At 43.1% G+C, this 25,942-nt stretch overlaps 1 protein-coding gene across 16 annotated transcripts in view; it reads right to left on the bottom strand.

Moving 5' to 3' along the window:
* Nucleotides 1-25,942, bottom strand: part of SOX5 (SRY-box transcription factor 5) — a 723,673-nt gene that overhangs the window by 210,423 nt on the left and 487,308 nt on the right. Inside the window, exon 1 of one of the 16 annotated variants that reach the window (XM_035127892.3) lies at nt 17,445-17,502. The exons of the other annotated variants lie outside the window; for them this stretch is intronic. The gene's annotated coding sequence lies outside the window, so the exon portion shown is untranslated. Of the gene's footprint in view, nt 1-17,444; nt 17,503-25,942 lie in introns of those variants that run through there. 16 annotated transcript variants of the gene reach the window in all.

The following is a 25,942-nucleotide window of genomic DNA, read 5'->3' as shown; positions in this document are numbered from 1 at the left end:
TCGTAAATAACAACAAAGCAGTGCTGAATTATCAAGGCTGTAACTCAGGCAAAAGGTGCTATCTCCATTTATATTATATGACCCCAGTGCAACATTCTTAATTGAATTGCAGACATTCATCTAATCAGCTGGTCGGCAATATTTTCAGCACTAGGATGGAAAAAAGATTGCTCCTGTCTAGTTGCCACCCCTTGTAAGCTGAATCGCTACAGATCTGTACACAGAGTGGAGTCACTAGTAAACTACCAAAAAGCAGTCAAATATATATAAACGAACAAATGTAGATTTTAGCTATAAAATCTGGATTCGGGAGAGAGCTGTGCATCTCTAAACATGCAAATCCATCCCCTCCTCCTGAACCACTTAAGTTGAACCACTTAAGCTGGGAAAGAGATGGGAAAGTTTGCCTAACAGATTGTTGGAGTATATGCTGACTTTCTAATAGGAAGGCTTCTGATCAGGGTTCCGAAAATTTCTGACTCAAACAAAGGCTGATATCAATATCATGCCATTGCCTTGACACAGAAACTCAAAGCCCAATCTTCCACATTTCCTTCTCGCCAGTTCTCTTTGAACCATGGCTCACAGTCTGCAGCAAAAGGCCTGGGTTTGCCAGCAAGTTCTTGCTTGAGCTTTGGCCAATTCCACCTCTCAGACAAGTGTGGAAGCATGAAGCATCCACTTTCAAATACCAGTTTGCCATATTCACAATTCACAGTAGGAAAAGGCTCAAGCGTACACCTGAAAACATAACAACTCTTTACCATCTTCCCAAGGGTTTGGTTGTAGAGTGGTGTCAGAAAGTTAGCCTGCTTTATTAATTATTATTATTAATTGCATTTACTGTACATCCCACCTTTTTGTCCAATGAGCTTAAGGTGGGGTAGGTTAGACTAAGAGGCAATGGCTTACCCAAGGTCACCCAGTGAGCTTCTTGGCCTTGTGGGGATTTGAACCCTTCAAGGTCCTAGGCTGACACTCTAATCACTACACCTCACTGACTGCCATTATCCGTCATGGGAAAAGAAATTGCATTCAAAAATTATGAAAGGGGTAGGGGAAAGTCTGGTGAAACTCTAACTTTTGAGGTGGCTGGGGGATCTTTGCAAGGGTCTTTTCTTGGATTCCACAAATGATCTGACCAGTGCTCTGTACTCTGCAGCCTTCCTGGGTGCCTGTGCTTCCTGAAAACAGCAGAACACCTTAGCTACTGAACACAGGCAGAGTGGGAGGCTGCCTCCCATGTGCCTGACAGCTGCTAATTGCTATTTTTAAGAGAAATATTTTATAAAATCAATTGGGAAATATATACTGTAGGTAAAAGGAAAAACTTCCCTTAAAAATAAAACCAGTGGGGCACACTGATCTAAAGCCCTCAAAAGTCAGCCTCCCCGGCTTCTATCCTTCCATGAGGCTTTTTCAGATCAGGAAATGTGGATAGTTGATTAACCTACAGAGCACTGGAGAATGGGAAAACACACCCACAACGCTTTCGACCATATTGCTGTGATAAGGTAAGCTCAAAACTCTACACTCAGCATAATGGTGGCAGAATGTTAAAAGATCTTCTGAACGAGACAGATTTATTTTAAAAAATAAAAGTCTATTTAAGGGAGGAAGAGAACTTTTCAGAAATTGGACTGCAAGTTTTTGGCACAGCACTAATTAGTTATGTGAGTTGGCCTCCAGTATTGTGTATTACAGTTTTGCATACTAGGTATGTGTACTAGACTCTGGAAAAAGTCCTGTATAAATCAATATTTGAAGGGTGAATCATATGGAGGACTTTTTGAGGGGATTAGCCAAAATGCTCAGCATTTCTGGAGCTGTCACTGAACTTCACATGGACAAATGGGGGTGTGGTGGGGTAGGTCCTGCTGAGGCAACAAGTTGTTTTGACTACAAAATTCATCAGCCCCAGCCAGAGTGGCCAACCATCAAGGATAATGGGGCTGGCATCTAATGTATCTTGGGAGTGGGGGACACACCAAGTTTGAGAAGGCTGGCCTATACTAGGGATGGGTGAATCTGTCCATTTTGCTTTCTCATAGATTCTCATAAATTCAGTTCTCTTCAGTGTGCAGTATTTATTTATATATTTAAAAATCTATCTTGCCAAGAATTCCCCAGCATTTTAGTGTACATCTCTTCCCGATATACACACTTTGCAAGCACTTTTTCATCATTTGATGTACGGCCAAATCTTCTTTTCACCAATGCATGCATTATTTTTTATGCATAGCTTCTTCCAATAAGACATTTTTTTTTGCACACATTATTGGGTTGGCGAACTGCATCACTGAAGTGTGGTTTTTCTGGTGGATAGCTCTATTGTTTTGGAAACTGCAAACTGAGGGGTTTCCCTGTTGAAGGGCAAAGTAAGCTGAGGTTCTCTCCTCCCACCCCATCCGTAATATATCCCATTGTTGTAGTTGTTGTTTAGTCGTTTAGTCGTGTCCGACTCTTTGTGACCCCATGGACCATAACACGCCAGGCACTCCTGTCTTGCACTGCCTCCCGCAGTTTGGTCAAACTCATGTTCGTAGCTTCGAGAACACTGTCCAATATATCCCATTAAAAACCCAATAATGTTATCGTTTAAAGTCTATTAACAACCCCCCAATGAAAGAAACCAAAACAAACCCTCATCATCATCAAGTTTGGGAATGTCAAACACCTCTGGTCTTCCGTCTGTCAAAATAAACAAGACAAAAAACCATAACTTTGGGGTTGGCCCTGAGAGACAACCTCCGCCAGAAGCATAAATTAGAAGCCATTCATGGCTTTTTCTCTCTCTCTCTCGACAGAAGCCTTTCACTATGCTGGGGTTTGAGAAAGAGGAAGCGCTAAAACAATGGCTTTAGTCTGGGAGAACAATTTCTGTTTTTCAAGAGAGAACTCCCCCCCTCCTTCTCTCCCTCGCCGCTTCCACCATACTCTGGGACACCAGGGCTCTGTCCCTTATCGTGAACTGCAACTTTTCATATCACGCCCAGCTCTGCCTTCTCCTTGGACCACCTCCTCCTTTTCAATACCTCCACAGTGTAGGAGAAAAGCCACACTAAGCCCCCCCCCTCTCTCCCTCCCCTTTCTCCCCCACACCTCCTATTTTCTTATATTTGTGTAGCTGTTAGACATTTTGGAAAGGAGGGGAGTACCAGCCAGCCTTTCACAACAAAAGAGCTACTGTCACTCCGCCAGTCCCAGACATGGTGGAAACCAGCCCACAGGAAAAGGCCTGGCTCCAGCGTTAGGCCCCGGCCGAGCACAGTCACCGCATTCACTCAAATTGGCAACAGGTCTCAGTGTTCCTGGCTTTGAGCTGTGAACAAGGGTCGGGATTGAATAACCAATTATACAACCGCTGACTGAGTTTATCCAAGGTTTGCAAACTGCTATAATAGCCCAGTATTCAACTGGCTGTTTTATCCTTTTCCAGATATAGTGTCATATCTCCCCTTGTGCTCCATTTACATGTCATTTTATTACATACATCCATTAAAAAAGGTTAATACAATGTCACAGCCAGTGCCTAAATGATGCTATTCAGCATCCATACCCCTGGCTGCTGCAATTCGTACAGGCACCTCTCTCTCTGTTTCTTACACAAACACACACACACACACACACACTACTGCGTACATCTGTGCACAAACTTTCCTGTAGCAACATGAAGTCTGTTGCTAGCAAGAAGTGCAGTGTGCTATATGGACTCCATCGGCTATAAAATGAAATTTGGAAGGCTAAGTAGAAGTTATCAACTCAGACTTGCAAACATGCATAGGGAGGCAGCTCTCAAAAGCCAGATGCTGGAAGTCAAACTGCTCTTTAAAAGACTTCCACTCTGAAGGCAGGCTCATGGTTAAAGGCAGGTAGATTTCGGCTTTGGCAAGGGTGCTGGACACCAGTCGCCAAAAATCTGGTGCTGACCATTCTGGCCCTCAAGGGAGATTTAAAAAACAAACAAACAAACTCAGCGACATCATAGTTGCAAAAGTAGAGATTTATCTAGTTTTTAAAATCCAAATAGCAGCCGAATGTGAGTAGTACTTTGATGAAGACCACGACTGATAGGGAGGACAGTTTAACCCTTTCCTCTCATACCACATGGTCCTGATGAAAACCACCGCCTGAGGGAGCCCAAACTCAAAGGGGGCCTCAGATTTAGACACTTGCTAATTTTTGGCACTTGATCCAAAATGTATCCTTTCGGTGCTTTATTTTGTTATATCTGTCGTCATAAAAAAAGTCTGTGGTGGAAAAGCTTCAAAACTTGGAAATGGCCTGGACCTCTCTGGAATTAAGCGAGGGCCAAAGGATTGATGTCCTTTCCCCAAAGACATTCTAACAGACACTGAAACAACCTCAGGCTAGAAAGAGTGCAACGGATTTAAAATGTTGCAGAATCTGGTTTGGGGAAATCTGGTTGTAGATGTGCCAGTTTCCCCTTTGTCCACACCAATGCCCAACATGCAAGCATGATGTCTGACAAACTTCAAGCTGTGAGACCTGGTAAGGTTTGGCATTTGTGCTCAACTTCATGCAACCATAACCTGGTCTAAACAAATTCAGCGCTGCCACCATTCTCCCCAACCAACATGGCGAATGTTTACATGAGGGATACATAAGGCTTCACATTCCAATGTCCCCCCCCCCCATTCCTCCTTAGATCATTAAGCTCCCTCGTTCTTTCTGCACAAACAAAAGATGAGCTAATAAAAGTTCATCGCTTTCTTCTTTGGCTAAGGGGAGGGATTAATGGGGGTATCTTCAATATGTGAAGAAGCTGACATTTCAGCTATAATTTTGGCAGCAGGCAGATCCCATTTACCTTCTGTCTTGCCCTTACCAGACTACAAAGAGGAGAAAGGCAGAAAAAACAAGGAGAGAAAGTTGAAAGAACGTGATAAATATTTAGGATGCTCACGCTGAAGTGCAAAGAAAACCAAGTTCCAAGGAAAGGAATGCTGTTTAGTGCAATCTCCTGTTTTTATGAATCATGTACCAAGTACAGCCTTATTTGGGCATTCATTACTCATGCAGAGCCAATCAGGTGAGGGGTAGAGTAGGGGCATACCCTTAAGTCTTTATCACCCCCATCCACATGTAGAGGTGGAAGGTGCAGAATTTTGGGTTGTGTTGTTTTATTCATCCAATGGGGTTATTGTTGTGTCGTGGCTTAAGAAGTCCAGATACGCATCTTCAATAGAACAGTTCTTTATTCAGGTAGAAGTGGAAGGTGCAGAATTTTGGGTTGTGTTGTTTTATTCATCCAATGGGGTTGTCAAGCATAATCCTTAGTCAATATAGCTAGAGAGGGAATTATGGTTTAGGGCAGGGGTGGTTAACCTGTGGCCTGCAGAGGATGTTGGACTCCAGCTCCCATCAGCCCTAGCCAGCATAGTCAGAGATCAGGAATGATGGGAACTGCCTGGGATGAGGGTATCTAAAAAGCATCTAATCACCAGTGCATCCAACCAATGAACACTTCCTGCAGACACCATGCTGTCAGGAGAGCCATTCCACCTGATGCCAGAACCAGGCCTTTAGTGTGGATGAATGGCAAAGCAGAGATTGCCCAATCAACATCCCAGACAACCACCTCAAAGGGACGGGAGAAATATGCTGCCCTTGAGGGTGGCCACTTTGAACCCAGCCCATTCAAAACAGAAATGTGGAGGGTGTTTGTGTGTCTTAAAACAGCACTTTTTTTTAAAAAAGGAAAGCTGATAGTTAGAACCACAAATGAGTTTGAGTGCTTAGTTGATGCTTGGCGCCAGAGCATAGCTGCCCATGTAAGGACACCCACCTCTTGGCTTAACCGGTAAGCAACCTGCATCAAGAATTGTTAGGAGGTCCCCCTTTCCCTTCCCTGGGAATTGTAGCTGTTTGAGGGGAACAGGGGTCCCTTCAAAACTCCCAACACCCTTAACAAACTGTGGTTCCCGTAATTCTTTGGGAGAAGCCACGACTGTATAAAAGTGCCACCATAATGCTGTCAATGTATGGTGTAAACATGGCTTAAATGGCTGGCATCCGGGTGCCAATGACGTGAAGTGGAAGCTGTGAAGAACTTGCCTGCAATGCATTGAACACCCCATCACACAACAAGAATGGTTCTGGAAGCACCATCCTATTCGCAATATGCCTCAAGTGGCCTGCATATCCAGTAGTCACAACAGTCAAGGTTACAGTACCTCTTTCAACTCTTGCTCTTTTCAACAATGCAGAAGCACACTTTTCTCTTTTCCTTTCTGGACACTTTTCTTTTTGCTGAGGAAACTGTTTTAATCTTCCTCAATTCAAGGTGTTAACTGATTGGCAGCCCTGCAGTTACACAAGCAGCCCAGGCCATCCGCCTGGCCTTCTGCTCAAGGCTCTAACGATTTAATGTCCTTATTTATTTACTTCCACCCCTGTTGGCGGCCATACTTCTTTCCTTCTTCACTCCTCGGTGAGATGCTATAAACCTGAAAGGATTTTGGTGAAGCCGTTGCCTGGAGGTGGCCCATACGGAGCGTGAGCCAATCATGCTCAGAAGGGAAGCTACCGTACCTAAACAAACCATTATCGGCTCATCTTCTGTCTTTGTACTTCATCTCCTTTCCTTTTCCTTTTTTTTTTTTTTTTGCTATTACCTCACGGGATTAACTTTTATCTCTAATCTCTGCTCTGGCCAACTGTCAGGGAGCCTAAAAGCCTCCCGGCTTTTAATCTGTGTGTAATAATACTGCTGTTACTAACAGATAACTGTGAAGCAACATGGATGGAAGGGCGATCCGCACGCCCGCAGAAGAGGCTGGCTTGTCAGAAACAGCTGCACCGGCTTCTCACCTGAGAGGAGAAAGGGAGGAAGCCACAGCAAGCTTTCCATAGTTCAACAGTGTATCACACCATCCATTTGTATATGCTAATGGTGAACTCGGTTCTCCGAGGGCTCACCTTCATGCAGGGAGTGAGTGAAAGAAAGAATAGGGAGCTCCAGCAGGAAGATTTATTGCAAGCCGACCACATGAGAGTAAGTGTGGTGTAGTGGTTAGGATATTGGACTGAGACCTGGGAGAACGGAGTTCTGGTCCCCACTCAGCTATGAGGCTTACTGGGTGACCTTGGGGCAGTTACTGCCCCTCAGCCTAACCAAACCCACAGGGTTGCTGTGAGGATGAAACAGAGAGACAGAGAACCATCTGCGCCACATTGAGCTCCTTGGAGGAGCTCAAGGCAAGAAATAATCAAATTTCAGAACAAATTATTTCTTGTGGGGAACACATTTTTAAGAGCAACTCAGTTCAAATGCATGGGGCACTATTGCAACACGTAGGGGTAGGGGTAGGGGAGAGATTCGATTCAGTTTGCATTGGAAGGCAAATTTATCTAAGGTGCAGTTTCCAAAACACAAAACATGAACTGGTTGTAAGTGACTGTCAGTCCCAAGATCAGAGTTGTCCAGGCCTCTCACCTATGTTGAAATATTCAGGCAAATTAGGAAACTCGTGCTTGAGGACCAAACTTCCCAGGAATTCGTAAGGGGGCAGAAAATGCTAGCAAAGGGAGGGGTCCACAAAACATGAGGTCTAGAGAACTGCTCTGGATTTTGTTTTATACCACTGAAAATAAAACCAATGGAAGCAGCGATTACCACGAAGGCAAACTTCTACAGGTTCTAGATTGGGCGATACCACCTACTGGGAGGCACTGGAATGATCTGGGGGGGGCGGAGACGGTAGTAGCCTCTGCTGCAATTGGGGGTGCATTGAATAAAAGTAAGGGGTTGGTGGAAGCATAAAGAAAGAAGAGAATAAAATGTTGAATAACAGTCCCTATGCGTTCCATCTTTTGTGTACTGACACTTGCTGCCAGGTTGGGTGCCGTTCTGGAATGGCAACAATTCCACCCCTGGATCTGGATTTTCCCAGACTTGGGTGAACCCTTTTCAGCTTCACCCAGGCCTGTGAAGTGGATCACAGCTTGCCTGCCTATTTGGCCAATGGCAGGCTGGCTGTGGTACCTTGGTTTGCTTGCTTAAAGTAGATATGATTTCCCGAGGGTGCTGAGTTTTAGTTTTTTTTTCTTAAAAGGGTGTGATAGGCCAATAAGTTTGGGAACCTCTGTTCTAGATTCTAGCCAGCGAAGCACATATAAAATACTGTATTTATAATAGACATACACCCTTTCGCTTTTTCTTTGTTGGGCTCAGCATGCGTTAAATGGTGAATGTGCATGCCAGTGATTGTACACATTCATCTGTGTTGAAAGGCCACTTTTTTTAAACCCATTTTCCAGTCAATATGGAGAATCACCAATGGATGACAGAGAATGCAAGCTGATCATATGCAGATGTTTCATACATTGCTTGGTTAAATTTGTGTATATTGCCAAGCAGAGATCCTTCAGATTGTCCCTTAGCCAAGAGACTCATTGATTGGGTTTGCTTCTTCCCCAGTAGTTACTCCAAGATGCACTGCATCTTTGAGCATGCTCAGGCTAAGGGTGAAGGTTATTATATTTCAGCACACATATTTGTTTGATGCTGTGCTATTCTTTATTTAACATGTCAAATAAAAAACTCAGCAAACCTCAAGTCAAAATATCTACATTTAAACTATTTAGAAATATGTAGTGGGTTGCTACTTGTTTAATCTCTGCTACGATGGAATTGATTTTTAAAAACTATTTAACTTCATTTTAGTATTTCATTATATTTTATTGTAAGCTACTCTAGGGACCGTGTTGTGCTGAATATGCAAGCTATAAATATACTGAATATATACAGTATGCACATTGTCTACATCAGTGTTTGTCAAGCTTAGGTTGAAGATGAAATTGGACTACAATTCCCATCATCCCCAGTCAGCGTAGTCAATGGTCAGGGATGATGGGAGTTGTAGTCCCAACACCAGCTAGGGACCCAAGCTTGAAGGGTACTCCTTCAATCTCATACACTACCTAGGTAATCTACATAGTCCTGCAAGCAGAGGATGTGGAAACAGAAATAGACTGGGAAATACGAACAAAGTAAGCAATTAACACACTGTGCACATTGTCCAATGTTATTTGCAATGTATGCATGCTGACCTGGCAATGGGATGCATTGCAGCCTGGTTTATGCACAACACACTTGCTTTCATTGTGAATGTGCACAATTATCAGGGTTTATGCACATTCTCCATTCATCTCAGATTAACTGCAACATACGTGTGTGTGTGTGTGTGTGTGTGTGTGTGTGTGTGTGTGTGAATACACAAACACTCACATATATGACTGTTTTTGTTCAACAAAAAATAAAATAAGGTGATCTAAAAGCCAAACAAATAAACAAACACATTTAGTTTCTCTGAAACCCATATGCATTTTTAATCTGGCTGTCTTTTCAATCAGCATCTGGCCCCTTTATCAACAGTTCTTTCTATCCGTATGCTAGTATGTGTCTCTTTGTCAGTGAAGGACAATTAGCATCTAGAAAGATTAGTAAGGAATAATACAATGGAATAATCATTCACCTGGCGCTCCAAAGTACGCTTGCATTGATCCCATACTATGAATATATTTCCACACACACACAGAGAGAGAGCTGAGAATCATAGGTTAATATAGCTATAGAGACCATCAACTTTCCAAAGACCCAAGAAAGAAAATCATATTTACAAATATGCCAGCTTCAATTTCAAGGTCTACAAGAAGATTACAGGGGTGGCGGAGGAAATATAATAAAACACAAAATCGCTTTTTCCTCCCCTCCTTTGAGCACATCCAACAAATCAAATCTCTCAGATCCAAACAGCGCCATAGATATGTATGAGAATGAAAATAAGGAAGATAAAACTACATACACATAAGGCCAGATAAAAACCATCTAATGTGTTACTATAGCTTGGAGTGATGTTAATAATAGTAATAAAAAAAAACACCCCTGCTTAGACGAGGCATTACCCTCTATCCCCATCACATACAACCTATATGTCATTGCCAAAAGGTGATATTATATATATATATATGGTATTATACCTCAGTCATCTGCACTGCAAGAGGAGGATTGTTCTGCCCAGCAAAGGCCATAGACCGATTTTGTACAGGATGAGGAAAGATGGGCAGTCTTTTTGCTGCCTCCATCATTCCGTTGGCTGTTGGAAGTTCGTACCAGACGATGAACGAAGAAGACAAGTAGGTGCCCTGCTGTTTAAGTATTGTTTTGTACTGTGCCGTTGCCTGTTACGTTTCCACGAGACTGCTGTAAACCACTTGAAGTTTTCTGAGTGGCGGGTGGCATGGAAATAGCTATAATATTTCAAAAGGGAAGATAGAAACCATCTTGGCGCTGGAACTTCCTCTGTGGACATACATCCCCTCCTGCATGGAGATTTACCAACAACTGTGGGAAGGATCTTGGTAACTTTCAACTCTGTTAGAGTTTTTGCCTGACAATACTGACTTCGGGGGGGGGGGGCTTTCTTACTGTAAGAGCTGTTTGCCAGTGGAACAGACTCCCTCAGAAGTTGGTCGACTCTCCTTCCTTGGAAGTTTTGAAGCAAAGGTTGGATGGCCATCTGTCATGGATGCTTTAGTTGAGTTTCCTGCATAGCAGGGGGTTGGACTAGATAACCCTTGGGATCCTTTCCAACTCTACAGCTCTATGATTCTTCAAGGCATAATAACTCTGCTTAAACTGTGAGCATCTTGGACTCACACAGCACTGTTGTGTTCCATGCATGCGGTAACAAGAGCCAATTGCATGTTTGTGGAATGGTGGGGTAGAGCTCCATTCACCCCAGATGACTGGCCCTGTGAAAGAAGCATCAACTTTCTGTCTGAGCAGAGATAAACATCAGCTGGGTGGTGCATGCCTGTAGCCCACTGTGGCTAGGGGACAAAATGCTTCTCTTTCAGGAAGGTTTATGGGAAGCTTCTACGTGAGCATGAATTTCTGGGTCACCCTAGCAATTTCCACTTAAGACCCATCTCCCCCACATCCATGGACAAGAATGGAAAATGTAATATAGGACAAAGTTAGAAAGGAGAAGTGTTTTGTGAGGGGGAAGAGTTTGCTTTCTCTAAATAATAAGCATGTCAAGATTTCTCACTTTTCCTATTTATGGTATTTTCAGCAAAGATAAAAATACCAGAACATAGTTGGAATGGTGGTTCTCTCCCCCTCCTCTCCTTTTGTCACCTCTCATGAAAACTTGGTTAATTAGTATTGCATTGAGTGATGGCCTTAGTGTACATGTGACAATATTCGCCCACACAACAGCTCACTGTGCCACATTAGAACTTAATTAGAAATGGGCCTGTGAATGCCAAGTCTTAACACTGATCTAGGCTTCTTTAAGAATTGTTGTATGATGTCTCATTTGGGGAGGCTGGGTAAGAGAGGATTTAGTGGTAAATGCTATCAGCTGGATTTCAGGTACTTCGCCAGGGGCCTTGTTTAGGTAATTAAAAGGCACGGGGGTGCAGGCCCATGGTGCAAATTTGCATACATTTTCTGTATGTTGATTTATATATACATCAATGCGAATTCAGGTCAACTTTCAGATGGAGGGAAACTCAACTCTAGCTCTTGCTGTCAGAGCTTGCTATGGGGAGCCAGTAGGATTTCCTGGACCCAATGTGCTGTGTGTGAAAAGAAATCCTCCACAAATTAAAATGGTGGCTGAGTTGTCACTAGCACTCCACTTTGAAGAGTGCCAAGTTACTTTATAAGTAAAGTTTTTTAAAGGTTTTTCTTCTAAAGAGAGGTGCTATTTGTTGTTGTTAAGGAGGGAGGAAGAGGAAAGCTGGGGCATGTTACAGGTCCCCCCCCCCCCAACATCCCTATCATAAGGATGGGGAAAAGGCCTGGGGGCTAAATGCAGCTCTCTGGACTTCTCTCATTGGCCCTTGAGGTCACACTCACGGATACACCCCTTCTCCTCATGACACACTTCTCACCAGCCCTGCTTTCTACCCTCATTGGGTGTGTTGACTGATGGAATGTGTCCCTGAACTCTGATAACGCCTCTTGCCTTCCTGGAGAATCATAGAATTGTAGATTTGGAAGTCCAACCCCCCTGTAATGCAGGAATCTCAGCTAAAGAAGGCATACTTTGCCTCCTCCCTATTCAGCAGAGTTTTCCTGGGTAGGCCTTTTAAATGTGATTGTTGGTGGTGGTGGTGGGGATGTATTGGCTTGTTTTTCCTTTTATTGTGCATTTTGTGTTCTCATTTTGAATTTTTATATTGTGAACTGTCCTGTCATCTTTGGATAAAGGGTTGTATACTTATATTCATCAGCATCTGACTAGTGGAAGTTCTGAAACCCAACATTTCTGGACAGAGCTCCTTCCTATTTCTACCTAATATCTCTTAACTGAGGGAACTGGGGATGTTATCTTGTATCTCCACTATAAACAGCTGCAGTTCCAACAGAAGTCAACACCTATACATTAGGAAAATCCTCACACTGATTTCTGCCTGTTATACAGACAGCAGAGACACCCTACCAGCCCCCACTACGTTCAGATGTTAGAGATACCCTCTAGCCACAAAATGTCATGAGACTATATGACTGAACGTCCGGCCAACTAGTTGTGTCATTGGGTACATTAAAGCAGTAGGTACGTCCTAAAGAATCTTTGATATCAGGAAACATTGTATTTTCTAAGTATGGTGAATCTCTACACATAGATGTTGACAATATTCCCAGAAACTCTCAAAACTTACCGTCCTTTGATCAAGTGGTCAGATGGTGCCTGACCCTTCTAAAACCCAAAGTGGAGAATCAGGCCATGAACCACCATGGAATTAATTGTGCTTAAGCTTTTCATGTTCTGCATTGTGACAACAATGTATAAGAAATGGAAAATACTACCACGCAGTCATGGCAGGACAGAATGGGTGGGAGGATGTAATTTAATAGTCTGTAGCAGACTTGCGAGCACCCACATGAAAGGATAGCTTGAAAACCCCAAAGTGTTACCTAGCAGATTCCAAAGGTCCACCAAATCCTTTTAACTACTGCTCATTTCAGCAAAAAAAATCATTTGAAAGCCACAATTAATCCATGCTGTTTACAAGTTCCTCAAATTGCATACCACCACTTTACCTTAATGATTTGCGTTTGGTCTTTCCTGGTTACAGATAGGTATTTAAGGCGTATTCAAATTAAATGATTTCAAAACCCACAGGAATTATGATAGCCAAAACTATTGTCGATCATGTTGCCCTTCAATTCAGCATCCATTTATCCACCATTGGACCCAACAATGCCAATGGGCTTTAGTAGTTATAACTAAGTGTGGGACTTCAGTCTTTCATACTCTCCAGTCTTCTGGTGCAGGGATGCTACATTTTCCTTGGACAACAATTTTGTCTCCAGAAAAAATGTATTCCCCATCACCACCTAGCACTTTAATTGCTACTGGGACTACTTTGTGGAATGTGACAGTATCATGTATTAATTATTCTACTGAACGATGCCAGTGGCGTCAATAGTACTGGGTGACAACTCCCTCCACCCTCAGTTTCAGAATGTCTGTTAATGTTCTTGAGATATTGTCATTTAAGAGTTGCTGGTAGTTGCCCAGGATGGAAGAAGATTCATTGGCATTGTGTAAAACTAGAGTGCAGGCTAGAAATATAAGCATCCCTAATATGCAGTTGGGACGCAGGTGGCACTGTGGGTTAAAACACAGAGCCTAGGGCTTGCCGATCAGAAGGTCAGCGATTCGAATCCCCACAATAGGGATTGCTCCCGTTGCTCGGTCCCAGCTCCTGCCAACCTAGCAGTTTGAAAGCATGTCAAAGTGCAAGTAGATAAATAGGTACCACTACAGCGGGAAGGTACCGGTGTTTCTGTGTGCTGCTCTGGTTCGCCAGAAGCGGCTTTGTCATGCTGGCCACATGACCTGGAAGCTGTATGCCGGCTCCCTCGGCCAATAACGCGAGATGAGCGCCGCAACCCCAGAGTCGGTCATGACTGGACCTAATAGTCAGGGGTCCCTTTAACTTTTAATACGCAGTTACACATTGTCTGAAGGATAGGGTGGGCTACCACACCTCTGTGGTATAATATAGTTATGCATATCCAAAAACCCCTTATCAAAAGCACACAAGGAGAAACTTCCAAACTTGACTCAGCATTCAGTCCAGGAGAAATCCAGTGACATAGGGACATCTCAGCAAGTTTGCAAATCTTACTGAAACTCATTCAGATGCCATCAAAATCCTTTACATTTTTGCCTGAAATCTCCCCCTTTCTCAATTTGCTTGAATTCCTCTAAAAAAAGAAATATCAAAAGACACAGGTTGACATTAAAAGTTGCATATTCTAATTTATATGTATAGGTGAAAATTCAGAAGTAAATAGTGTAATGTAAATAGAAGCAAAATCAATTTCACCATGGTGGAAAAGAGCAAGGCAAGGTGGCCTGTGTGCTTCCTTAGTTGGCTGTCCTGGTACTTATTGTTGGATGAGCAGTGTCAAGGCTCCTGAACTAACTTTTGATGGTTCTTAATCTTTAAATTGGACTTGGACCAAACAGCCCTGCAGATAAATAGAACACTTGCCAGTTGCTAACATAGGGAAGAATGTAACATTGCACTACATTTATCATTCCACCTGGGCAACCTTGCAAGATGGAATTATCCATCTTCTTCTCCCACCATGCACTATTCTGGGAGTTCTCTTGACACCCCCCCAGACAATTTTGAGGGGCATGTGGGGACATGAGAGGGAGGAAAGTGGAAGTCCTTGTGCAGGCCATCCACTGACGGGACTTATTAGCGGAATCCTGAGCTTCTTATTTTCTTAAATCAAAATTTGCCACACCAAATTAGCAACAGTTTGTACAGCAGTGCACCACATTGCGACTTTTTCTGCCTTGCAGTCTCTGGAACCCAACTGGCAACTAATGCCTGCCTCTCTAACAAAGGAAATCAGCTTCATGTGAGAGCTAACCTAATAAGATTTAACAGGGCATTCTCGTCTGATTTAAGAGGTCTATAAAGGAAAAGCAATGAATCAAATTACCATTTTAAAAGAGTAATTTCATCACTCCCAACTGGTTAAAGCTATGAGCCTAAGCAAACTTACCTAGGCGAATGTTCCACTCAAATCCATGGAACTTGCTTCATAAAAGGGCAAGGCAGGCATTAAGGACAGAGATGAAGCGGAGGAGGAGGAGGAGTTTGGACTTGATATTCCGCTTTTCACTTCCCTTAACAAGTCTCAAAGCAGCTAACAATCTCCTTTCCCTTCCTCTCCCACAACAAACACTCTGTGAGGTGAGTGAGGCTGAGAGACTTCAGAGAAGTGTGACTAGCCCAAGGTCACCCAGCAGCTGCATGTGGAGGAGCGGGGAAGCGAACCCGGTTCACCAGATTACGAGTCCACCGCTATTAACCACTGTACCACGCTGGTTCCCATTGGCCAGCATTTTAATCTCAAAGGCAAGGAGGGTTGGGTGCCTCAGGACCAGGGGGCAAGTGCAACCCTCAAGGGAGCCTATCTGATTCCAGCTGGGCAGGAGTTCCACAGAATCGGGCCCACAATACTGAATGCACAGCTCCTGGTGGATATGAGCCATGAATCTGAGCCATGTAGGAGGGCTAACTGCGACTCCTCCAAAGACCTCATTGATGGGGAAAGGCAAATGAGGAATCAGGCAGTTGTTAAGGACCATGCAAATCCATACAAGAACTTTGAACTATCACCCTTCCATACCTCCAGTTTACCTACTGCATACTTCATAAGGTATGTGTGGCCAATGAAAAATTGGGGGTTATCTCAAGCTCTACAGCAATCCTGTACAGAACTACACATTTTCTTCGGTATGTATGTAAGTAGTCATCAGTATAGTTCCACTGGCCCAGGTCCAAAACTTGAAGAAAACAACAACACCCACAGTCACGTAAGGAGTCCAATTAACAACTGGAGATATCACCAGGCAGGAGACACATGCAGGGGCAGACTTGTCTTTAAATTTCAGTGGTGCCCTGTGCAAGGCCAAAATTTGGTGCCCACCACACCTCTCACCTTCTGTTCCGCTCAATTCAATGCGGCAAAGTTGCAGTGCCCTGGGGTGCCCCCTAGCCTTGGCGCCCAGTACGGCGGAGCCAGTCATGCAGCCCTAAATCCGCCTCTGACACATGCCAGAAGAAGCTACTGGACAATGTTCCACCACCTATGCCATCTTTAGTTATGTTTGCTTCTACAGCACAAGGTAAGCAAATGTGGGGAGAAGGAGAGGGAGACCAGCAGTCTGTCTTGAAGAAGTTAGAAGCATGGCAGTGTGGACAGAACAGAGGAAGGTGTAGAAAAGAAACTACTAACACAGGGCGGATAATGCTAAATAGTTCTAGTCAAAGTGGTGCAGCGGTGAGGGTACAGTGAGCCAACATGGTGCCACCTAGATGCTTCTGAACTACAATTCCCATCAGCCCCAGCCAGCAAGCCCAATGGAGTGATGGAAGTTGTATTGAAACATCATCTGGAGAGCACCCGGATTAGAGTGCTGAATTCAAACTGGGGAAATGCTAGTTCAAATCCCCACCCAGACACAAAGCTCGCTGGGTGGTTGGGAAGAATGAACCTGCCAGTTTTGGTTTCTCTGTTTCTCATTTGGCAGCTAAAAAATAGTTCTCCATATTTCCACATCCGTTTGATAATTTCCCTTTTTCAAAAGCCCTTGTGAAAATTCACCAGCATTTGAGTGTGAACTTCTAATATGCAAATTCATATGCAATTTTGTCTAATAGGCACATTTTTGCAAAGCAATTTCCCCTAAAATAATGCAACTGTGAATGCTATTTTCACTTATATATGCATTTTAATCTACACTTTGCACCAGTATCTGCATTTTTTTTTATAAAAAAAAACTACTTGACTGGAGAACTGTCTTGCAAAATGTGAACAAGTGCAATTTTTGCAGGATGGCTGTGATTTGGTTCTCATAGTGTTTTTGGAAATGTGAATTTGGTGGGTTCACCTTCAAAGCGCAAACTGAATCAAATTTCTCCTCCAGTCTTAACTCAACAATCTTGGGTTAGCCATTCTGAGAGTTGCCATATTTCGAAGAGAACACAATTGCCGATTTCTACTTTTAACTATGGATCGTTATGATGACTCTACCTATGAAAAAGAGGGTGTGTCCTGGAAAAAGAGGACATATGGCAACCCTATGAGAGCTGTTGCAACTGTGAAATAGGGAGGGGGTGCTGAGCTCTGGGGAGAAAATGTGGGCTGCAATAAATAAACGAGTAACCTAAAGATCCTAATTCTAGTAGGAGAAAATGGAAGAAAAATAGCTAGAAGACAAAGGCAGTATTACACACAACCTTCCCCTCCCCATAAAAGAATATCAAAAACTTGTCTCCTACCTTGTAAGCTCTCTGTTGGACTAATTTCATTCACATTTAAAAATATATACTGAAACATAACATTAAATTTTTAAAAAAGACTGACTTACAGAAGACTGAACTCTAGTCCTCTACTTCAAGCTCTGATCTGAAGATGCTGGCTTGATTATGTCCAAGGCACAATAACTGGAAATTGTTTTTAAAATAGTTTTGAACACACATTCCCCTTAAAAAACACAACAACAATTGTGCACATACACAGTCTCTCTCTCTCTCTCTTTCTTACTCTAATGCTTACACACAGAGATCCACAATGCAGCCTCCAAAAACTTGGCAACCTGTAAAAGTGCCCAGTCGAAAATTACTAACAGCTGGAGATGACAGTTGTTTTAACAGCTGAGCTGACAGGATTAATTTAAATGCACTGAAATCAAAAGTAGATAACACCTGTTTAGTCTTCCAGGGCCATTCGGCAAGGTAGGCCAAAGGGGGGGGGGGAGGAAATAGAGAGAGAGTAACGAAGCCAGAATATTGTGCAATTGTGTGCATTTTCGAAGGACAGAGGGACTTCAGAAAGGAATGTCATAGTTTCCTGAAGAGGAAAAGGGCCAGGGAGGGGGACAAAGCAGAACTAGAGAGCCACCTTCTTCCATCGACTTTGAACATCTGGTTCCCATTCTGCTCCTCCCCTTTCCACCCCCCTCCACCTTGTCCAAGGTCTTTGACCCAAACCCAAGAAATGGCTGGAGATCAATGAATTTCAAAGCCACGCTTTCTCACTCTCGCATTGCAGCAATCCTCCTGGGTTAATTAATGTATTCTCTTTGAGCTTTTCGGTGCTCATCCCCTCCTCTGTTCCAGGCTTGCTGACTTCATTCGCCATTTTCTCCCCCCCCCCCGAACCAAAAGAAACCAAAATAATAAGAGGCCCACAGTCTTCAGTTTCTATTAAAAAACAAAACAAAACGATAAGTGCTGTGAATTGTTTACACCATAATAAAAATGATCCCATGATGAATTAGAATATAAGGCTCTATTTCAGGGCAGATTTCTGTCGTTGATGGTGTTGAATTGATCTTAACTCCTTTGTTAAAATAAATAAACCCAAACTTTCATTTGATGTATCTTTTTAGGAACAGGAGATAGGGGTATAAATTTTAGTAGTAGTAGTAGTAGTAGTAGTAGTAATAATAATAATAATAAAACAACAACAACAACAACCTATGATCTGTAGCTGGGTAGTAGGAACCAATATAGCATATTAGTTTTCCATCAATTGAAGTCAAATTTTATTGAGTTAATTCTATTCCAGATAGCCGTGCAAGTAATCTCCTGCACTATTTCAAACTCAGGGGAAGAGGAGAGATCTTGGGAATATTCACGGCCAGATCTTTCTAAAAAATTAATTGAAATGAATTTCAGGATTTTGTTTTGATATATCTAGACAACAAGGCACTTGTGACTCATGGAATTTGAATGGGCTTCTTTGGTTAGAATTTTGTTTATGCTTCAATACAATGGATCAATTTAGGTGGACTTCAGTTAAACATCTTCTAGGGTAGGTGTAGCAAATGGTGTGCCCTCCAGAAGATGAGGGACCATATCTCTCATCTTTGCTGAACACTGGCGAGGCCATCGCAGTCTGATAGGAGTTTTGAGTCTATTATCATCAAATGAGTAAGTCATTTTACTAATGGAAGTGACTCAAAGCAACTTACCGGGGGGCGACGACAAATCAATTACCATGAAAACAATAAAAACTTAAAAAACACAATGAAATCTGTACAAATAAATGACAGATATTGCAGATCCTACACCACAAGAGGCCACAAATGCTTAAAAACCATTCCAATTAAGCATCAAAATTGCAGGTAAAAAGGATATATATATATATATATATATATATATATATATATATATATATATATGTATGTATGCCTGACACCTAAAACTAGATAATGGTGCTAGGTGGGCCTTCCTGGGGACAGCATGTCCCAAGTGGGGAGCCACCACTAAAAAGGCCCGTTTTCATGTTACCACTCTCTGGACCTCCTTTGATAGGTGGATCGTGGAGAAGGGCCTGAGATTATGATCACAGAGTCTGGGTCGGTTCATGTGTGGAGAGGTGATCCTTGAGGTATTGCTGTATAATATACCACACTGGCTACTCATGTTCTTGGTGAACAGGAAACTGACATAGCAGATCCATCTACCCTACCACTGTCCAATCTGACTGGCAGCTACCTGCCCCCCTTGCTATAATGTTTTACCATTAAGCTACACTCTCCTAATTTCCCTATTCCATAAACCAAAATGATCATTAGCACAGCAGCAGCAGCAGCAGCAACATGACCAAGCTCATTCAAGCTGTATGAACGACAATGACTATTCAACAAAATGGAGGGTTTTAATCTTCTTAATGCCTCTTTCCTATTGGGGCAGAAAAATCACAATAAAGTAGCATTTGGAATAGGCATCACTGATGGATTTAAGCAGTGAGAAGTCAGGAGAGAGAGGCTGGAAAACTGAACTGTTTGGGTCAAGCCCTGACATCTGGCACATCTACTTTGGAGATCAGAGGTCAAAGGCCAATGCAGGTCACTTCAAGCAAAGCATAAGGTGAGTAACTCACCCCATATGACCAATAAACGCAGCAGCGTGTACTGCGTAGCTGAAACAGCATCCTGTCCCATTTCTGGAGCTTCGTTATATTGAATCAGCCATTAGTCCAGCCTTCCTCAACCTGGTGTCCTCCAGATGTTGTTGGAATCCCATCAGTCTCAGCCAGCATGGCAAATGGTCAGGGATGGTGGGAGATCTAGTCCAATGATGCCTGGAGGGAACTAGGTTAGTGAAGTTACAGGTAGGTAGCCGTGTTGGTCTGAGTCGAAGCAAAATAAAAAAATTCCTTCAGTAGCACCTTAAAGACCAACTAAGTTTATATTTTGGTATGAGCTTTCGTGTGCATGCACACTTCTTCAGATACACTAGAAACAGAAGTGTCAGACCCTATATATATACACAGAGGGTGGTGGGGGTGGGAGGGAATGGGTGATGGGCTGATGGGAGTGGTAAACCTGTAGATGGCTGTTAATGGCTGCTGATGGCTGCAATTAGTCCTGGGCTGAGGTGCTAAAGAAAGCTTGATCATGCATAATGAGATAAGAATCCGATGTCTCTATTCATCCCAGGTGCTTCCATGGTTTTAAGCTTGGTAATGATTTCCAATTCAGCAACTTCTCTTTCCAGTCTGTTCCTGAAATTTCTCTGTAATAAAACAGCTGCTTTGAGATCTTGTATAGAATGTCCTAGGAGATTGAAGTGTTCTCCTACTGGTTTTTCAGTCTTATGGTTCCTGATGTCAGATTTGTGTCCATTTATCCTTTGGCGCAGGGTTTGGCCTGTTTGTCCAATATAGACAGCTGAAGGGCACCGTTGGCATTTGATGGCATACACAATGTTAGAAGATGAGCAATTAAATAGTCCTGAGATGGTATGTTGGATGTTGTTGGGGCCAGTAATGATGTTGTCCGGGTGTATGTGGCAGCAAAGTTGGCATCTGGGTTTATTGCAGGCTCTGGTACCAGTGTCCATGTTAAGTCTTGTGGTTGTATTATTGTGGGTGAGGAGTTGTTTAAGATTGGGTGGCTGTCTGTAGGCAATGAAAGGTCTTCCTCCCAGAGCTTGAGAAAGGGAGCTGTCATTGTCCAGGAGAGGCTGTAGATCTCTGATGATGCGTTGTACTGTTTTAACTTGGGAGCTGTATGTGATGACTAGTGGTGTTCTGTTGTTTTCTTTTTTGGGTCTGTCTTGCAGCAGGTTCTCCCTAGGTATCAGTCTGGATCTGTTGATCTGTTGTTTAACTTCATCAGGTGGATATTTTAGTTCTAAAAAGGTTTGCTGTAGATCTCTTAGGTGAGATTCTCTGTCTGTAGAGTTGGAACAGATACGGTTGTAACGTAGGGCCTGGCTGTATACGATGGATTGTTTGGTATGTTTGGGATGGTAGCTAGAAGCATGTAGATATGTTTGTCGGTCAGTTGGTTTTCTGTATAAGGTGGTGTCTATATGTCCATCCTGTATTTTTATAGTAGTGTCCAAAAAATGTATTTCTTGCATGGAGTTCAAAAGATAAAGCTTCTTCTAGCAACCATAGTCCATATTTTTTCTCTCTCTCTCTAAACGTCCCTATAATGCATGAACAGATGGAAGCTGTACGCTAGAAGAAGGGGGGGGGAATCCCCTATACTGCACAAAAGGTGACTTGGTATTTGCACACAGAGAAAACGACGGGGCTCAGAATGCGCTTAACCAAGGTCAAATGTACCGTTGACTTCCTTGGGTTAATTAATCATACTGTACTATACTTACACTTCTCTATACTTCTATAGAGAAATCATGAATGGCCATAGCTCAAAGATGGAGCACTTGTTTTGAATGCAGAAGGTGCCTGGTTAATCCCTGACATCTCCAGGTAGGACTGGGAATATTCATAGAGTCAACTAGGGTCAACTAGTCCAACCCTGGAAATGCAGGAATATATTCCCTGTCTGAAAACCAGGTCAGCATAACCAAACTGAACTAGCGAGACCAATGGTCTGGACTTAGTACATGGCGGCTTCTTAGATTCATATATTCTTCGCCTTGGCTGGATTGTGTCCTACGGCTACAGCATTGTGTAGTCTGTTTAAATTCCCATTTATTTCAGATTTAAGTAGCCTAACTATCTGTAGGCCTACAGGATCCTATTTTAAGACGAAGCTACCTAGCTCGCTTTATTGGCTGTTATGTGCTTGTTTTAAGATGCCACACAAGAGAGATGAAGATTATTGGCTGCTGGAGAGGTGTTTTCCTTTTTCCTGCTTTTTATTTTACTGCGGGGATAGTATTATTTACTGTGATTTTATGTCACTGTCAGTACCTGGCTACTAAAAACAAACATGTAGCAGGATCAATGCCTTGGCACGCTTCTCTCCTGACAAATGTTTTAGATCTTTTTCAGATATTAAACATTGCAGGCAGGTCCGAGTGACTAAAGTAGCGATCTGCAACCCTCTTAAAGCAGCTTCTAGTTCCAATTTCTATATGTAATAGTTGGTATCCAATGGGCTTTATTTGCACATCCGCACTGCTGTTGGCCAGATAATCCAGAGTTGAACAAATCCTTACACGAAATATGTGAATTTTTCTCCTCTTTGTATATTACAGTTTGAGGCATACTCAGAAGTTAGACCAGGGGTCAGCAAACTTGTGGGGGGCCGGACTATATTTTGAAGGGGAAAAAATGAATGAATTCCTATGCCCCACAAATAACCCAGAGATGCATTTTAAATAAAAGGACACATTCTACTCATGTAAAAACATGCTGATTCCTGGACCATCCACAGGCCAGATTTAGAAGGTGACTGGGCCAGATCCAGCCCCCAGGCCTTAGTTTGCCTACCCATGAGTTAGACCAGGCATCCCCAAACTGCGGCCCTCCAGATGTTTTGGCCTACAACTCCCATGATCCCTAGCTAACAGAACCAGTGGTCAGGGAAGATGGGAATTGTAGTCCAAAACATCTGGAGGGCCGAAGTTTGGGGATGCCTGCGTTAGACCCATTAATCTGCTCATCGCATGTAGCAGAATGAGGTGGTAGATAATTGAGGTAACAGAGAGACCTTTACTGCTTTGGACTGTAAGTGGGGATCCCATTTTTAAATGAAAACCTCTGCTAGGAAGAAAAAAATCCCAGACCGAAACATCATTGCATGCAGAAAACTAGCACATCAAGGATAATAAATGTTCTAACCCAGCCTACACTCTTCCTTTCTTGCTTTTTATTTGCTATGTCAATAGCCTCCAATATTGATGGGTATCACTCATTAAACCGCTGCAGACATGTGCTTACAGATGTTTGAGTTGGGAGTGGCCAGCCAGGATGAGACCAAAGGACAACTGACAATCATGAGTGTGGGGTGGTGAATCAACATTTCTTTTGTTTTGACATGCTGAACCCAGTGTTGTGAACACTTCAACACATGATCTGGTTATGACTCACCCAGCTCCTGACATGCTTTCCAAAATTAGGTTGAACCATGCACAACACAATCAGCTCCGCATGTTGGAGAAGGCCATAAGACGGACTTGACGCGTACAAATCCACAGAGGAAGTCATTTTGCTCTTGTAAGAAAATGCTGTGTGGGTCAGATGGAAGCTACTCTTCAGCTTGCAATGCCAAGAAGTATCGATCTGTGGGGGAGGGGGGCACACAGCCATGCAAACCACATTGCTATCAGTATACCCAAACTCTCATAACTGTATTCCACCCATTTTCTCATCGTAAGTTCTAAAAGGCTGCAATGCCACCTGTAGCTGAGCAGACACCATATCTTTAAAGCACATTCAAAGCATGCACACACACACACCCTGCGAAATGCAGTTTAGCCCCCACAGAGTTGCAATTCCCAGCACCCTTAAAAAACTACAGTTTCCAGGATTCTTGGGGTGGGGGGTTGCACAGAATGTATGGTGGGGGGTTGCACAGAATGTATGGTGTGGACACACAGACTAAGTGCCTTTTTCGAAGACCTCTCCCTTTGAAAAGTTACCTTTTCTGTATTTAACCCCTTTTAAAATAAGAAAGGGAGCTGCTTTTTCAGCATTCTTGATCAATCAAGTCTACGACAGTGACTGCGGTGCTGTTTTCCCTAACGATAAGATTCCCTTCCTTGGATAAAATAAGAGGCGGTTTGTTCCCCTTTTTAAAAAAAGAATCTTTACACAACTCAGAGGCTCAAAGAAGATAATTACAAACAATGCCTGGAGAATGGATCAGTTAATGTTAATTTATACAACAAACTAATTACTACCAAATGGTATAAAAAAAATTCACATGTGGAAGTTACTCTCTCCCACGCACACATCTAAACTTGCAGCCATCTGTCTCGGCTTCGAATCTTGCAGTGACAACGAAGGGTAGAATTGGATGTCGGAGCCCTCCCCCTTCCGACATAAATTCTTATGTACTTAAAAACCCGTTTCCGTACAGCCAGTGTGGGCACTAGAGGAAGATTTTGTATGTGTGTTTAAAGCTGCTAACACCTGGTAATGTCTAAATCTCTCTCGTTCTTAAGAGAGTTGCAAGCATCTCTTTGCCATCAATTTTAATTCTTCCCTCCGGCCATTTTGAGACAATGCTCCTTTCTCTTGTCTTTTCTTGATACAGCGAAAAAAATGCCTTTCATCGGATCGCTCTCTCCATTTCTGAAGTACAGTACTATCTACCTGTAAGGGGGATTTATATATTATTTATTTATTTTTCTACCCCAGTAGTATAACCCGATTAAACGCTGGGTGGAGATCCTGGGGTTGAGATCTTAGCCATGTCTCTCACCAAGGTGAAGACCCACATAGAACTCAAGCAAAAGTTTCCTGCCTCCCAAACAGGAAGATACCTCATCCTATGAAGGATTCCACATACCTTAAAGGGGGGAAAAGATACAAAACTGAAATGCACAAACTGATGGATGTCCCTTGACTGAAAGAATGCATTAGTTTTTGCAAAATACATTAAGCAGAGACGAGGACCCTGTTGCCTTGCAGTCGTACTTGGCAACAACTCCCATCATCCTTGACCTTTGACCATACTGTTGGGAGTTGTAGTCTAGCAAAATCTGAAACAGGACTGTGCCCAATCTGCCCTCCAACAACTCCCATCATCCTTGACCTTTGACCATACTGATGGGAGTTGTAGTCTAGCAAAATCTGAAACAGGACTGTGCCCAATCTGCCCTCCAGTTTCTTTAAAGTTATCTTCCCACATAAAAAAGACTTCCTCCCCCCCCCCCCCCGCTGCCTTATTCTGGGGACACATGAGGATTTATTTTGTGTTTTGGTGGGCACAGAGCTTTGAGTATAGCTTGCTGCTTCAAGGTGTCTGAGGTTGGAGTATGTGCCCCCCATAAACATTTCTTCAGCACCCTGCTGCCTCCCCAGCTGCCCACACTTCCTGATATGAAAAAACCCCATGGGAGGAGGCTTTATTGGAGCACAAAAATCTGGGAAGGCTGCAGAGATCATGCCACTGACTGATGAGATGATTTGTAGAATGAAAGGATGCTTCCAGATGGTCAGCATTTTGCAGGAGGGCTCCAAGCACAAAACAGAACTTCAGGCTTGTGGAATTAAAGTGCCTCAAAGTGCCCTGTCACCTTAACACAACAAATCTACTCTTTTTCATTTCTCCTTAACGGACTGCTTGTGGTTTGGAAAGCGATTGGGATGGTTTGGAAAGTGTGGGATGAACAAATGATTTGCAAGAAGAAGTGTAAAGTACCCTGCAAGTAAAATCAGGATGAATGCTCATTGTCATTGTCATTGCTCCATGAACAAATCAGAACAAATGCTTGATAAAGGCAGGGCATGGTCTAACCCAGGCATCCCCAAACTGCGGCCCTCCAGATGTTTTGGCCTACAACTCCCATGATCCCTAGCTAACAGGACCAGAGGTCGGGGATGATGGGGATTGTAGTCCAAAACTTCTGGAGGGCCGAAGTTTGGGGATGCCTGGTCTAAGCACTGCACAAGCTTTGGTGCAAGCAAATCAGGTTGAATGCTAAATAA

This window comes from Zootoca vivipara, chromosome 9, assembly GCF_965207765.1.
Source record: "Zootoca vivipara chromosome 9, rZooViv2.hap1.1, whole genome shotgun sequence".
In the NCBI taxonomy this organism is placed as follows: domain Eukaryota; kingdom Metazoa; phylum Chordata; class Lepidosauria; order Squamata; family Lacertidae; genus Zootoca; species Zootoca vivipara.
The sequence above is the reverse complement of the archived record's forward strand: the minus strand, read 5'-3'. Positions and strand labels throughout refer to the sequence as shown.